General features: G+C 43.0%; 1 long non-coding RNA gene across 1 annotated transcript in view; it reads right to left on the bottom strand.

Annotated features, from left to right (window-relative positions):
* LOC141271090 (uncharacterized) overlaps nucleotides 1–9,809 on the bottom strand; it is a 119,398-nt gene extending 109,589 nt beyond the window's left edge. The window contains exon 1 of the long non-coding RNA XR_012321824.1: nucleotides 9,743–9,809. This is a non-coding gene — a long non-coding RNA (uncharacterized lncRNA). The remainder of the gene's footprint in view (nucleotides 1–9,742) is intronic.
* Nucleotides 9,810–16,219: the final 6,410 nt, after the last annotated feature.

Below are 16,219 nucleotides of genomic sequence, written 5' to 3' on the forward strand. Positions count from 1 at the left end.
AGCCCAAATATTTTTTCAGAGGTAGATGCAGATAAAAATTATTTTTAATTTGCAACCTGATGGAGGTCAGTATAGATGGATTAATAGAGAAAGTCCCACACACAGCTAGAAGGCCAAATATTTTTTCAGAGCTAGATGCAGATAAAAATTATTTTTAATTTGCAACCTGATGGAGGTCAGTATAGATGGACTAATAGAGAAAGTCCCACACACTACTAGAAGGCCAAATATTTTTTCAGAGCTAGATGCAGAAAAAAATTATATTCAGTTTGCAACCTGATGGAGGTCAGTATAGATGGACTAATAGAACAAGTCCCACACACAGCTAGAAGCCCAAATATTTTTTTCAGAGGTAGATGCAGATAAAAATTATTTTTAATTTGCAACCTGATGGAGGTCAGTATAGATGGACTAATAGAGAAAGTCCCACACACTGCTAGAAGGCGAAATATTTTTTCAGAGCTAGATGCAGAAAAAAATTATTTTTAATTTGCAACCTGATGGAGGTCAGTATAGATGGACTAATAGAGAAAGTCCCACACACTGCTAGAAGGCCAAATATTTTTTCAGAGCTAGATGCAGAAAAAAATTATATTCAGTTTGCAACCTGATGGAGGTCTGTATAGATGGATTAATAGAACAAGTCCCACACACAGCTAGAAGCCCATTATTTTTTCAGAGGTAGATGCAGAAAAAAAATATATTCAGTTTGCAACCGGATGGAGGTCTGTATAGATGGATTAATAGAACAAGTCCCACACACAGCTAGAAGCCCAATATTTTTTCAGAGGTAGATGCAGAAAAAAAATATATTCAGTTTGCAACCTGATGGAGGTCAGTATAGATGGACTAATAGAGAAAGTCCCACACACTGCTAGAAGGCCAAATATTTTTTCAGAGCTAGATGCAGAAAAAAATTATATTCAGTTTGCAACCTGATGGAGGTCAGTATAGATGGACTAATAGAACAAGTCCCACACACAGCTAGAAGCCCAAATATTTTTTCAGAGGTAGATGCAGATAAAAATTATTTTTAATTTGCAACCTGATGGAGGTCAGTATAGATGGACTAATAGAGAAAGTCCCACACACTGCAAGAAGGCCAAATATTTTTTCAGAGCTAGATGCAGATAAAAATTATTTTTAATTTGCAACCTGATGGAGGTCAGTATAGATGGACTAATAGAGAAAGTCCCACACACTGCTAGAAGGCCAAATATTTTTTCAGAGCTAGATGCAGAAAAAAATTATATTCAGTTTGCAACCTGATGGACGTCAGTATAGATGGACTAATAGAACAAGTCCCACACACTGCTAGAAGCCCAAATATTTTTTCAGAGCTAGATGGAGAAAAAAATTATATTCAATTTGCAACCTGATGGAGGTCAGTATAGATGGACTAATAGAATGATGCTATGCCCAAAAGATTTTACTTCACTAGGTGCAGTAAAAAAATTGGTATTCTATACACAGGTGGTATATCTTGCAACACAGATAGGCTACTCCACTGACTAACACACTCTGCAATAGGCCAAAAAGGATTGGCTTTGCTAGATTCAGCCAAATGCTGTGAAAAAAACTTGCACAGCACTGGCACAGACCTGCCTGGCAAAAACTGATAGGAACTGATGTAACCTAGTCCTGAAAAGGACTGCAATTACAATTAGTCTTTACTCCCACAATCTATCTATTTAAGAGCACAGACCTGCCTGATAAAAGTCGTAGGAAATGCTGTAACCTAGTCCTTAAAAGGACTGCAATCACAACTATTCCCTACTCCCAAGCTATCTGTAGATTTGTGCGAAAATTGGCTTGAAATTAACAAGGTATAGCGCACACAGCAACAGCGGTGCCGTCTAACACGCAGCTGCAGCAGTGAGAAAATGGTGGCGACGGGGAAAATGGCTTGGTCTTATAGGGCAAGGACATGTGACATACACTGCCAATGACACATGCCCTTGCTTGTGTGAAAAAAAGCACTTCGCTCCGTGTGTGCGCTGCTGATAGGCTGACAGATTGCACCTCCCCACTGCAAATGCGGGAAAGAGAAAAAAAAATGGAGATCTTCATTGTTCCTGCAGAGATCCATCCCCTGCCCCTCCCCCCACCTCGCTGTACACTCAAACTGCGTATTAACATTAATTTTCATCATTACTGAGAAAAAATCCAGTTATGATTTTGGTGCACGAACAGTTATCGAACATAACCTCGAACAGCCGAATTTTTCTCAAATCGTTCGTGTTCGCCGAACGGCTCGAACACCGCCCAAAACAGCTCGAATTTGAGATTAGCGAACAGTTCAAGTAGAACAACGCTCATCTCTAGTAATCAGTTCTGTCAAGGACTTTAGGATCAGATTAAGGATATGCTGGTCTACAGTTCTTGTCCACAGTCCCTGGAGGAAGCTATGACACTTGTTGTTCGTTTAGATAGACGTCCATGAGATAGAGACACATGTAAAGGCGCTTCAGTGGCATCTTCCTCACTATTAGTTGAAACTTGTGAACTCATGCAAATTGGTGCTTGCACAGATCCCAGAGGGGGTACAGAACTCGGAGCATCTGCTCTTTTTTGTCTATACTGTGTTCACTCTGGTTACGTTTATGGTTCAATGTTTCAAATATAATAATGAATTTCTAAAAAAAAAGGAGACTCTTAAATGTAAACATGCAGGTTCCAAGAATCTGAGATAGTCTCCAGAGATACTTGTAAGAAAAAACTGGATGGTTGTACGAGAGACAAAATTCTGGTTTTATTTTTATGCCTGCATTTGTGGATTCAGGTTTTGCTTTGAATCTAATTGATCATGATTTAACTGTAAACTGTGGTTATGATTTATCTTCTCTCGTCCTTCTCAATCAAGTTTTGGCAATTGATAACTCTCCTCTTTCACAAAGTCACGTTACTATGAAGGTCGAGAATGTATGTATGAAGGTAGGAGCAGTGGCGTACCGCCAATGGCGGCAGAGCACACCACTGCTATGGGGCCCGTGACCGTGGGGGGCCCGTGAGCCGAGGGGCTCCAAGCAGCGGGGGGACCCAAGCAGCGTGGGGACGAGTTGTATAGGTGAGTATGGGTGGATAGTGGTGGGGGGAGAGGGGTTGCGGTGGAGCGGAGCACATCACGTGTGCCCGCTGCTAAAGGGACATGAATATTCCCTCTTCTCCACTCCCATGGGCGTGGAGAAGAGGGAATATTCATTCTCTTTAGTAGTGGGCACGGAGGAGCGCTGAGTCGCAGCTCCTGCTGACCGTGCCTGCTACTAAAGAGAATGCATATTCACGCTTCTCCACGCCCATAGTCCTGGCATGGAGAGGAGTGAATATGCCGGCAGCAGCAGCTCACCTCAGGATCTGAGAATGTGCATTGCTCAGATGCCGACATGAGCTGCAGCAGAACAGGACGCAGCGCTGGAGGAGAGGTGAGGAAGGAAGGTGAGTATTAGTGTTTTGTTTTTTTTGTGTGTGCAGTGATTGGGGGATGCGGGGGCCATATATACCAGGATTGGGGGATTGAGGAGGCCACGCATACCAGGATTGGGGAATTGAGGAGGCCACGCATACCAGGATTGGGGGATTGAGGAAGCCACACATACCAGGATTGGGGGATTGAGGAGGTCACACATACCAGGATTGGGGGATTGAGGAGACCACACATACCACGATTGGGGGATTGAGGAGGCCACACATACCAGGATTGGGGGATTGAGGAGGCCACACATACCAGGATTGGGGGATTGAGGAGGCCACACATACCAGGATTGGGGGACTGAGGAGGCCACACATACCAGGATTGGGGGATTGAAAAGGCCACACATACCAGGATTGGGGGATTGAGGAGGCCACACATACCACGATTGGGGAATGAGGGGTGCCATACGTACCAGGATTGGGAAATTTACTATTAGCTGCTGCATATCCCACCTTAGGCTTACACTCGAGTCAATATGTTTTTCCAGTTTTTTTGTAGTAAAATTAGGGGCCTCGGCTTATACTCGGGTCGGCTTATTTAAAATATATGGTATTTTAAAAATCAGTGAGTACGTGGTGCCCATAATACTGCAGGACTGTGGGGTGCATTATACTATATGGGGGCTGCATTTTACCCTATGGGGTGTGTAATGTACTGTATGGAGGACTGTGGGGAGTGAATTATATTCTATGGAGGACCATGGGAAGTTCATTATACTATATGGAGGATTATGGGGGGAGCATTATACTATATGGAGGATTATGGGGGCGCATTATACTATATGGAGGATTATCAGTGGCGTATTATACTATATGGAAGGCTATGTGGGGCCATTATAATATTTTGAGGGCTATGTGGGGGGCCATTATACTGTTTGGAGGGCTAGTGCAGGCCATTATACTGTATGTAAGCCCATTATAGTGTATGGAGGGCTCTGTGGGGGTCACAGTTGGGGGATCATACTGTGTTGGTGTCACCATACTTTGCCTTGGGAGTTGAAGTGGGGTACTGTAGGGTCATTATACTGTGCATGTGGAGGCTAATGTGGAGAAATGCACGATGGGGGTATCATACTGTGTTTGGGGGGCACTTTTGTTGGCATCATACTTTATGGGGAAATGAAAGAGGGATCTAGGACTTTAGCAGGAGGAAAATTACTATGTAAAGGCTGGAAAGTTGTGAGATCTGCTTTTCTGTGACACAGACAAATATTTATTTATTTGGGGGGGCCCAATTAGAGCTTCTGCTATGGGGCCCCATGATTTCTATGTACGCCCCTGGGTAGGAGTGTTACATAGTGAATCCATTTCATTCATTGTTTTTCTTTCTATACCTGTCAAGTTAGTGTTAGGCATGCCATGGTTAATTAAGCACAATCCGGTAATCAATTTGGAAACTCAAGAGATTAGAGGTGGGGGGGAATCATGGGGTCATGGGGTAACTTTTGCTTTTACAGTTGTCTGTCAAGATCTTTGGCTAATGTGAGGACTCACCTTCCAGAATTCATTCTGGACTTCTGTTACATTTTTTCTGAGACTGAGTGTTATGTTCATTCGCCACATAGGTCATATGATTGTGCTATCAACTTCATGCCAAGAGCTAAAATGCCTAAAACTCGTTTGTTTAACCTTTCTCTTCCAAAGAGGGAGGCCTTGAAAGAATATATTCAAAAAAGTCTGACTATGTGTCGTATACAGCCATCCATCTCTCCAGTCACTGTTATTGTTTTTTTTTGTTAAAAAATAAGATGGAGGGTTGCATCCCTGCCTGAGTTTTAGAGAGATTAATAAAATTACAGTTTTCAATCCTTACCCTTTGCCCCTTATACCTGACCTTTTTAACCAATTATCTGGAGCTAAATGGCTTTTCAAACTTGACTTGAGAGGGGCATATAACTGTCACGGGTGTGTCAGGTGTAATAGACAGTCACTCTGGATCTGGCTGTAGAAGGTAATTGCGCTTGGCATTGCAGATACCTTCTTAATCCTTCTTCCTTTAAGTCCCAGCGGTGACCTCCTTCCTGCTGCTGATTGACACACCCTTGCATGGGAATTAAAAACCCTCAGTTTTCTCCAGGCAATCGCCAGTGATACTTCTATGTACAGGCTTGGAGCACTAGCAATCGGCTAGCGTCTTCTCTGGTGCCCTTGGAGGACTGTTGGCATTACTCCTCTGGTGTCTGCTCAAGCTAAGTTAATCCCCTTTCTTTGTCTTCCTTGTTGTCTTTAGTTTGTAGTGGGGCCTCACCAGTGCTCACCCCTCCTCTCCCCTAGTGTTTGGGCTTCCTCCCCCTCTTCCCTTCGTGTTGCACTTAGTCTTTCCCACACTTTGCGTGACATTATCACCGACCATGCATAAATAGAAAAAGATAGGTTTTATTTGTGTGTGGTTTTTTTTTCGGGTGTGTCTTTTTTTTCCTTTCTCCTTTTGTTCATGGATACTGTTGCAGAGCTGGCAGAGCAGCTGCAAAGGCTTTCTCTGGAGGTGACTGACCTCTGCTATGAGGTTCAGCAGAAGCAACAGTGGCTGCAGGTCCCTAATGTTGGGTCTCCACGGGTAGGCCGGTACAGCTTGAACCCAAGTTTGCCCTCCCAGACAAGTTTTCAGGAGGTAGGTCCTGAGTGTACGGAGGCCATTCGTGGAAGGGGGGGTACAGTCATGGGTGTGTCAGGTGTAATAGACAGTTGCTCTAGATCTGGTTGTAGAAGGTCACTGCGCTTGGCATTGCAGACACCTTCTTAATCCTAGAACCAAAAAACTGCTCAAGAACCATAGTCGAATCTTAGGTGAAAAGATATGAATTTAATTATTGAATCAGAACACCAAAAACACAATTTAAAAACATACAACACAAACAATTAAAATAAAGAAGCACAGCGCACACAGCACGATAAATAGAAAATTAGTATCCATCCAAATCATGAGGAGAAGGTACCTCCTATAATTAAACTTATAAAGTGACAAAAGCTATAAAACTGGAGTACTATCTATGGTACATAAATGACGTATAATGTCCAGATAAATTCAGATCTACAATGATATGATGCCAATATTATCAACTGATATAATGCACATTATCCACAAAGATTATCCACAAAGGTAGACCCTGTCACACAAAAGTTTATAAGTAAAGTGCAGTGCACATAGAGTGGCTAAAACGTAAAGTGACATAGTGCAAAAATTAATTGAATATCAGTTCATAAAGTAATACAGCAGACGATTCATAACATCCCCAAATTCATGCCGTGGGCACCGTGCGCCAGGATGACCACACTCCAACGCGCATTTCACAACCTCGCTTCCTCAGGGAGTAATAATGAATGGGGAGAGTGTGATGTATATATATATCCTATAGATAGGCAAGGTAATGACTGTCAGAGGCTCATTATCGGGCGCATAATTACCTTCCGCCACCATGACCGCGCGTCCACCAAGAACCCAGCGGTGACGTCACAAGGAGACGCGGTCGCGCCGCCCATGACATCACAAGCCGGGCACGCGTCAGAAAGTGCGGGCACAGAGGAAGGGAGGACCTGCGCACACATCCAAGAGGCCATGTTGCTATAGGGCAAGCGAAGGGACAAGTAATATAAGGTAATTCTACATAATGCACGCACAATCCCATACCCTGCAAAGAAGTTTGAAATTATGGAAGAACATGATCAGGTCATATACCAGTGCATAGAGTGATCAAACTGCACAATAAAGCCAATCAATCCAGTGCAAAATAACAATCAAGTATTGAGAACATATGCAAAAAACAATCACATTAATACCGAATCCATATAATACGGTTATCCAAAAGGATATAAAAGATGCATAATTAATAATATAATGCGGCAGCACAAGACCAGAGAAACATCAAATAAGGTAGATGGTCTTCAAGAAGTGATGTCATCACAGAAAGTTTGTACAAGAAGAAAGGTAAGGATATGACTAAAAATCCATGGAAATGTACATAATAAGAAAACAGCCACCACGGAACTGCAAAGGTATGTATAAAAAGATATATGTCAGTACCAAAAAAGATATATACACAGCCATATTAATCCACACCTTATTCCCCATAAACAAATATCAATTGATCATAAACAAATAAGGTTACCCATAAATAAAAACAAAACTACAATATATAATTAGAAATTCATATATACACATAAGTACATGCAGATATATAAATAGAGATGAAAACGTACATGCAGACAAGCAGCAACTCAGAGACAAGCTCCAATCCCTCCATTATAAATAACTGGAGAAGCCCCACTGATCATTGAGGCCATGTGGTTTCATGGTTCTAAGTGTTGTTATCCAACGACTCTCCCTTTGTGCCAACCTATTCATCAAGTGACCGCCACGTACACCTAAGTGAACTACATGAATACCTCGGACTTGCATTTCAATAGGTCCCGTTGGATGGTAATCACGATAATGAGCAGGTAATGTCTTTAATTTCGCAATTTCATCCTTTTGGGTATTATCCAAATCCCAATATAGATGAGCCCAGAAGGGCAGGTAAGATGATATACTACGACTGCTGTCCTACAAGTAATAGTATGGACAATTTTGAAAGTACGGGAACCAGCAGAGTTCAAAAAGTTATCAGTCTTTGTCATGTATCTACAAATACTGCAGTCTCCACAGGATTGAGAACCCCATTTTGGTCCCTTAGAGTTAAAGATGAAGGTAGATTTAGGAGGAATATAGTGACTATGGGTTAAAGTTTCCCCAATGGTTCTACTCCTTCTAGCAGTGATTACAGGTTGATTTTCAATCAATTTGGTAAGTTCTGGATCCCGTTTTAGGATTGGCCAATAGTGATTAAATATGGCTGACATATTCTTCCATCTACTATGATAGTTAGTAATGATTCTTAATCAAGAATCATCTTTTTTATGAGGCTTTCTGCTAAGAAGCGTCCTCCGTTCCATGCTTTTAGCCTGTTGGTACCCACGATTAATGTCAGTTATATCATAGCCTCGGCGTCAAAACCTCGATGCCAAGTTTTTGGCTTGGGCCTCAAATTCATCATCAGAGTTGCAAATACGGTGAGCTCTGATAAATTGTCCCTTAGGGATTGCCCTAATTGTATGCCCTGGACGTGCTGATTTGGCATGCAATATCGAATTAGTACTGGTATTCTTTCGATAGATACTACTATGTATAGTACCCCATTGATCAATGGTGATTAGTAAGTCCAAGAAATCAATCTTATCCCTTGTGATGTTAAATGTGAGCTTAACATTCCAATCGTTGGTATTTAGGTGTGTCAAAAAACTATCCAATTCTGTCCTATTGCCCTGCCAAATGAATAGGATATCGACTATGAAACGCATCCAGCTAATCACAGACGGATCAGATAAATCCAATAAGTACGGCAGCATATGGTTCCGTTCCCATAAACTCATAAAGAGGTTGGCAAATGAGGGCGAACAAGTCGCCCCCATTGCCACACCTCTGCGCTGTAAATAATAACGATCTTTAAAGGTGAAATAATTATGGGTCAGTGCGAATTCCAATAATTCCAAAATCAACTCCTGTAATTTGACATCAATGCCCTTACTGGTCAAAAGAATTTGGCTACCAATAAATCTTGATGATGATCAGTACATGTATATAAGAATTCGACATCTCCACTGATCAAATACATATCCTGTTCAAAGGTGATTCCCTGTAATCGTTGTAAGACATTTCCCGAATCCTTTATATATGAGGGGAGTTCAAGGACACAGGGTTTCAAGTAAAAATCAAGAAACCTACAGACTGCCTCACATAATCCACCACAACCAGACACAATAGGTCTACCACGTGGGTTGCGTATGTCCTTATGAACTTTCGGTAAGAAATAGATTGTTGGTACGATAGGATGTAAAGTACAAAGACCCTCCCATACAGTTATAGTAATACATCCTTGTTCAAGGGCCACATCTAGGAGGGAAAACAATTGTTCCTGAGAGATAACAGTGGGATCAGAAGTTAGCCTTTGATAACATGCAGTATCATTAAGTTGTTTGAAGGCTTCATTCTCATGGGGCTCAACAGGCCATGTAACGATGTTTCCGCCCTTATCGGCAGGTTTTATCACAACTTGTTTCATGTTGGCCAATTCCCTCAATGCTCGTCATTGTGGGACAGTGAGATTGTCATATGGTCTTTTAATGGAAAGTTAGTACAGTTCATGAACCACCATCCTCACAAAAACCTCCAAGGAGGAATTAAGTGTTAAGGGAGGAAATTTCATAGACTTTTTCTTTATAAAAACAGGGAACTTACTTTCTGCTGATTCGACTTGCTCAAAAAGCAATTCCTCTGGTATCCGGAGCGCTTCCAGTTACGCCTCTGTGGAGAAAGGTGTATTTAGAGATCTCGTTATGAAATTTCTTTAAAAGAAGAAGTTAAGAAGTTTAACCAATTATCTGAAGCTAAATGGTTTTTCAAACTTGACTTGAGAGGGGCATATAACTGTCACGGGTGTGTCAGGTGTAATAGACAGTCGCTCTGGATCTGGCAGTCATTGCGCTTGGCATTGCAGACACCTTCTTAATCCTTCTTCCTTTAAGACCCAAGAGCGACCTCCTTCCTGTTGCTGATTGACACACCCTTGCATGGGAGTTAAAAACCATCAGTTTTCTCCAGTCAATTGCAGGTGATACTTCTATGTACAGTCTTGGAGTACTAGCAGTCGTCTAGCGTCTTCTCTGGTGCCCTTGGAGTACTGTTGGCGTTACTCCTCTGGTGTCTGCTCAAGCTAAGTTATTCCCCATTGTTTGCCTTCCTTGTTGTCTTTAGTTTGTAGTGGGGCCTCACCAGTGCTCACCTCTCCTCCTCCCTATCTAGGGCCAAGCTCTAGGGTCATCCAGGGTTTAGGGTCCTGCTCGGCAATAGGTGTGAGACCTATATAGGGATGGTAGGGTAGACAGGGTGATATTAGATCTGTCTAGGGATCTCCACTCCCCCTTTCCCTAGTGTTTGAGCTTCCTCCCCCTCTTCCCTTTGTGTTGCACTTAGTCTTTCCCACACCTTGAGTGACAATAACCTTATATGCGTTCGTCAAGGTGACGAATGGAAGACATCTCTAGGTCATTTTGAAAATTTGGTGATACCGTTCGAGTTAACCAATGCTCCAGCAGTCTTTCAAAATTTCACAAATTATATTTTTGCTCTATGGTGGGTAGATGTGTGGTAATTTAACTGGATAACATTGATTTACTCGCGTACTCAGGAGGAGCATCGTGAGCATGTCAGATAGGTTCTCCAGGTTCTACGTGACAACCATTTATTTGCTAAACTGGAGAAATGTCAATTTGAAGTACAGCAGGTCCAGTTCTTAGGACATTTGTTTTCTGCATCAATGTTTCGGATTGACCCTGTTAAGGTGCAAGCAGTTTTTGATTGGGTTCAACCAAGTAACCTGAAGGCATTGCAGAGATTTCTTGGCATTGCAAATATTTATCGGAAGTTTATTAAGAACTTTCAGTCATAGCGAAGCCTTTAACTGACATGACTAAGAAGGGAACAGATTTTTCTTATTGGTCAGCCGATAAATGTTTTTTTGGCTCTCAAGACAGCTTTCTCTAAGGTGCCTGTTCTCAGTCAACCCAAGGTTGATCTGCCTTTCTTTGTCAAGGTAAACGCTTCCTCTGTTGGGATGGGAGCTGTGTTTTCACCAAAAAGAGTGGGTATCTACATCCTTGTTCTTTTTACTCCCAGAAGTTTACTCAATCAGAATCTAATCATGATATAGGTGACCAAGAACATCTGGCGGTTAAAACAGCCTTTGAGGAATGGAGACATTGGTTGGAGGGGGCAAGACATAAGGTGACTGTCTTTACCGATCATAAGAACCTGTTATATATTGACACTGCTAAGTGTTTAAACACCAGACATGTTTGGTGGGCCCTTTTATTTGCCCAGTTTGGCTTTGTCGTTACTTATGTTCCCGGATCTAAGAATGTCAAGTCTGACGCTTTATCCCGCAGCTTTGTCACAGAGTTGAGGGCCGAAAATCCAGTAAAGATTCTTAGTGAGGAGGTGGGGGTTGGTGCTCTGGGGGTAGATCTCAGGCAGTGCATTCAGGATGCTCAGGACGGTGCGCCGGAAGATTTACCTATAAACAAACTTTAGGTAATGCACTTTTTAGGCGTAGATCTTCTTAATGAAGTGCATGATTCTGTTTTAATTGGGCATCCAGGTTCTTTTGCCACTTAGTGATCTCTTTCTAGGTCCTATTGGTGACAGAATGCTATTGAAGAATATGTCCGTAGTTGCAGAGTCTGTGCCAAGGCTAAAGCCTCTCATCAAGCTCCAGTGGGTTATCTCTTGCCTAACGATGTTCCGTCGCGGCCCTGAACCAACTTCTCTATGGACTTCTCTATGCCTAACTCTTGTAGTGATACAGTCGTGTGGGTGGTGATGGACCATTAGCAAAATGGTTCATTTAATCCTACTTCAAAAGTTGGCAACTGCTAAGAGCTTAGCAACTTTGCACATTTCTCATATCGTTAAATGGTATGGTGTTCCCAAAAACATTATTTCTGATAGAGGGGCTAAATTTCTGGCTAGCTTTTGACATAGTATTTGCTCCAGATTGCGTATCGAGCTGTCTTTTTCCTCAGGTTATCATCCTGAGACTAATGGGCAAGCAGAAAGGATGAACCAAGAGGTAGAGCAGTATTTAAGATTTTTTTTCCTCTAATCAGGAAAACTGTGTGGAGTTTCTGCCCCTTGCCGAGTATGGTCTAAATAACTGTACCTCTACAACTACTGGGACCGCATTATTTTTTTGCTGGGGGGTTTCATCCAGTGTTTGAAAACTTTTCAAGGTACCTGTCCTCCGTTCTAGAGGAGGAGAGATTTTCTTCCCGACTAATTAAAGTCTGGAAGGAGATCGAAAAATGTCTTTTGGTAGCTAGTGACCAGGCCAAAAGAGGTGCTAACTGCCGATGTAGGATGGCTCCTGTCTTTAGGGTGTGGGATTTTATGCGGTGGTCTGCACCTAAATTTGTAGGTCTTTATAAAATTATTAAAATTTTAAATCCTGTGACAGTTAAGTTGCAACTTCCTATTGCCAGGAAGATCAATAATTCTTTCCATTCTTCCCTTTTAAAAAAAATTTGAGGGAACACATGGTCCTCAAAACATAATTGAGGTGGATTTGGAAGGGGATCAGGAGTATGAGGTAGAGTGAGTTCTTGGTTTCAGTTACCGCCTGCAGTATTTATTTTTTTTTCTTTTATTTATTTCACTCAGTTATATAGCACCATTAATTCCACAATGCTTTACAGAAATTATGGGCACTGCCCCCATTGGAGCTCATAATCTAAATTCCCATATCAGTATCTCATTAAGTGGAAAGGTTATTATACTGAAGATAACTCCTGGGTTGATTTGGAGGATCTTCATGTGGATCGCCTGGTTAGAGTATTCCATTAGCGACATCAGACAGTAGGGCTTCTGAGAGTGAAGTGTCAAGTGGCCCCTTATAGAAGTCGGGCTACTGTCATGGCTAGCTTTGGGAATTCAATTCGCTGACCCTTCAACTAATGTGCCTGAACACACGACTCATTCCTTAGCACGGATGGGCTATATTGAAGATAACAAAATGTTTGCTGTCTAAGGGAAACAGAAAAGCAAGACTTTAGTGGTTAAATGAGCAAACATTTCATGGTCATACGAGTCCAGGTTTCTGGTGCCCGATTCTGAGACTGACACAAAAAGCATGAATCCATGAACCCTTCCAGTCAGGCAGTAGAGGTGGAGTAATGGGGAATGTTTAGACATTTAGACATTGGGTCTTATCTAAGCATTGTGTTCCACCTAGTTCATCCCTTGAAGGCAGTTTATCTTATGGCAATGTGGCGCCCCTGCAGGTTCAGTCGCCACAGAGGTACTGCATCTCACCCAGAGGTGTGGTATCTCACTCTAAGGTAAGGATGGAGTACTGCCCTGGACCCTAACACCTGCATCCAACACTACACTACTCCAGACCAGCAGGAGGTGAAAGATGTGTCGCTCTCCTGCTGAGCCCTGTCCCTGGCTGGAGTGGGGGGAGCCAAAGTAGGGGGAACCATGTAGTGGATGTGGGTGGAGGTAGTAGTTCAGGGGAGCTCAGTAAGAAGCAATATAAAAAAGAGGGTGGAACATTCTAGGGGGAGTCTGAGTCTGAGGAGATTGAGTCAGAGGAAGAGTTGGGAGCAGGAGCTCTGCAGGAGCTCTGCTCAGGGAAGCGCGGGCCTGAGTGAGGAGGCCCAAGAGAAGGAGAGGAGGAAGGAACTGGACCAAAGGGAAGGCTCCAGGAGTGAAGAAGGGATCCCAGGGGTGCGGGCAGTGCGGGAGGCCACCCGTACGCTCGAATCTACCAGGACGTGGAGGGATCAGGCCGCAGAGGGGACCGGCCCCTAACTAGTGAAAATTGCAACATTCAACTAGGTAACCGGAGGGTGCATCATTTCAGGTGCTGCAGCCAAAAGCCACATCTAGCTCACCAAAAATGTGGCCATAGAGGACCCAGGGGACAGAGAAGACGTCGCCCGACAAGGTCCGCGGTCACTGGCTTGGGACACTGGGTGTGAGGTGCAGGGAGCCGGCTAGAAGGAACACACAGAAGGGGGTCCCGTTATGTACTCCGGAGGTACCTGTGGGTTTGCTGAACCCCTCCCTGAGTAAGCACAGGACGGCGTGGGAAGTTACCCTGGCCCTGGTAACTTGGAGTCTAAAAATCGTGAGTAAAACCCTGAAGACTGCACCCCACTGTCTCTGCAAATTATTACTGCGCCATCATCCCCTGCACTACACTGCACAGCAACATCTATAACATCACCATTTCCTGCCCTGGAGCTAAGTTCTACCTGTGGAGAGCTGAACCAACTCTGCTGTGTCATCATCGGCTCCAGAGGTTCTGCACCGCAGCGGCGGCTCCATATAGTCGCATACCACAGGTGGCGTCATGAACATTATATAAAAACTATAAATCCCCTGTAAATATCCCTTTTTATTGACCGCTCTGGGTCACGGACCGGGTTACCGCTACTGTGACAACTCCCCTAGCAACGACTGGCACGGCACCGAGTATCCCACGGCCCAGGGGGCGCGTCAGCAAGATGACACTTTCAATAGGACAAAGAACCATACCACAATGGTCAGAGAGTCAAGGATCAATTCCAAAAACATGTCAGTAAGTTTTTCTTGTTTTCCCTGCTCTGTCCCCTGTTAGTAAAAGACATGTCCGCCACTTTTCCATTTTAAAAATTGGCTCATGGTGGCTTGAAAATAAAAATATATATACAGTATATATACTCACATACTAGACCTTGCAAATCCTCTGTACTGCTGCCAATGTGTGACTGCTGCAGCCAATCACTGCATTCCAAGCTGGAAGAGAATGGAAAGAGACTGTCTCATCCAGCTTGGATGGTACTTGACTGGCACTACATTAGTTAGCAGCCACTGAATGGCTACAAAGTTCGTCTTCCATAGAAGAGGAAGTGAGGAGACTGGCGGTGCTGGCGGGGATATAGGCAGTAGTACAAAGGAATTATGGGTTTCCACTGTATATTTTTTATTTAAAATGATCAAGTGTCAATTAAAAAAATAAAAATGGGTGGACAACCACTTTAATCAGCACATCAGTATCTCCATTTAATTTGCGGTAGCTGCGAGAAGCTATTTTGTCCCCATGGGGAAATATTCCTGCAGAATGGTTTTGACACCATGGAGAATCTACACAGTGAAAATTGCTGAAGTTCTGAAAGCCAAAAAAAATTGAAAGTGCTATTAGGTGGGTGCCTGATAATGTAGCCATTCAATGTATTATGGAAATCAGATAATGGATCACTTTAATATGTACCTTTACTGCCACGACTAATATAATTGTTTCCATATTTTGTTTGCTAATTGTTAGGTACATTTTGGTGCCCTGATAACAGTACAATAGTATTAACAGTAATGGTTCACATATACCACAATATTGTTATGCTGATGAAGGATTTTTATTTCAGAGTGTTCTCATTCTTTGAAAGCTCAGGGAGTATTTATAGAGCTGCTGAAATCAGAATTCATCATCACAGGGTAATATGTTAATTGAGCTGTGGTGTTATTTTTACCAGTCACTTCCCCATTCCATTGAGCTATTTAAATACACTGCTGAAGAATCAATTTGATAGGAATCTCTTTGTAAAATAAGGCTTACACTAATGCTTATCTGCTTCCCATTAAAAGGATGTTCTCATGATATATTTTCAGAAGTGCGCTGCTCCTTGGCCTCTGACTTCCTGTTTGCTGGGAGCAGAACTCTCCTGAAAATTGAAAGTTTGGGCCAGCGGCCCACTGGTCCAAACTGTGCACTTTCTGAAACTTCTTAGCAGGCAGCTTTACCTCTGTAGCATGGGAGAAGCTCAAGGGTACTGATACTGCTGGTTCCAACTATCTGGCTAGCTTCAGAGCAGTGTGTGCAGGCTCATTCTAAGGCCACAGCCCCACTATCAGTATTTGGTCAGTATTCGGTCAGTATTTTTTCTCAGGAGCAGGAGCCAAAACCAGGTGAGGAACAATCAGAGAAAAGGTATAATAGAAACAAGTCACCAATTCTGCATTAATCACCCACTCCTGGTTTTGGCTCCCACTCCTGGGAAAAAATACTGACCGAATACTGACCAAATACTGATAGTGGGGTTGTGGCCTAAAGCATAGATCCAGCTTGTGCTGTGGGCTTTTTGCCTAGGTAACTGGCCACTCTGAGATTGCAAGGTGGCT

This window comes from Phyllobates terribilis, unplaced genomic scaffold (assembly GCF_046119375.1).
Source record: "Phyllobates terribilis strain yellow unplaced genomic scaffold, ASM4611937v1 Scaffold_5__5_contigs__length_657084704, whole genome shotgun sequence".
NCBI lineage: Eukaryota > Metazoa > Chordata > Amphibia > Anura > Dendrobatidae > Phyllobates > Phyllobates terribilis.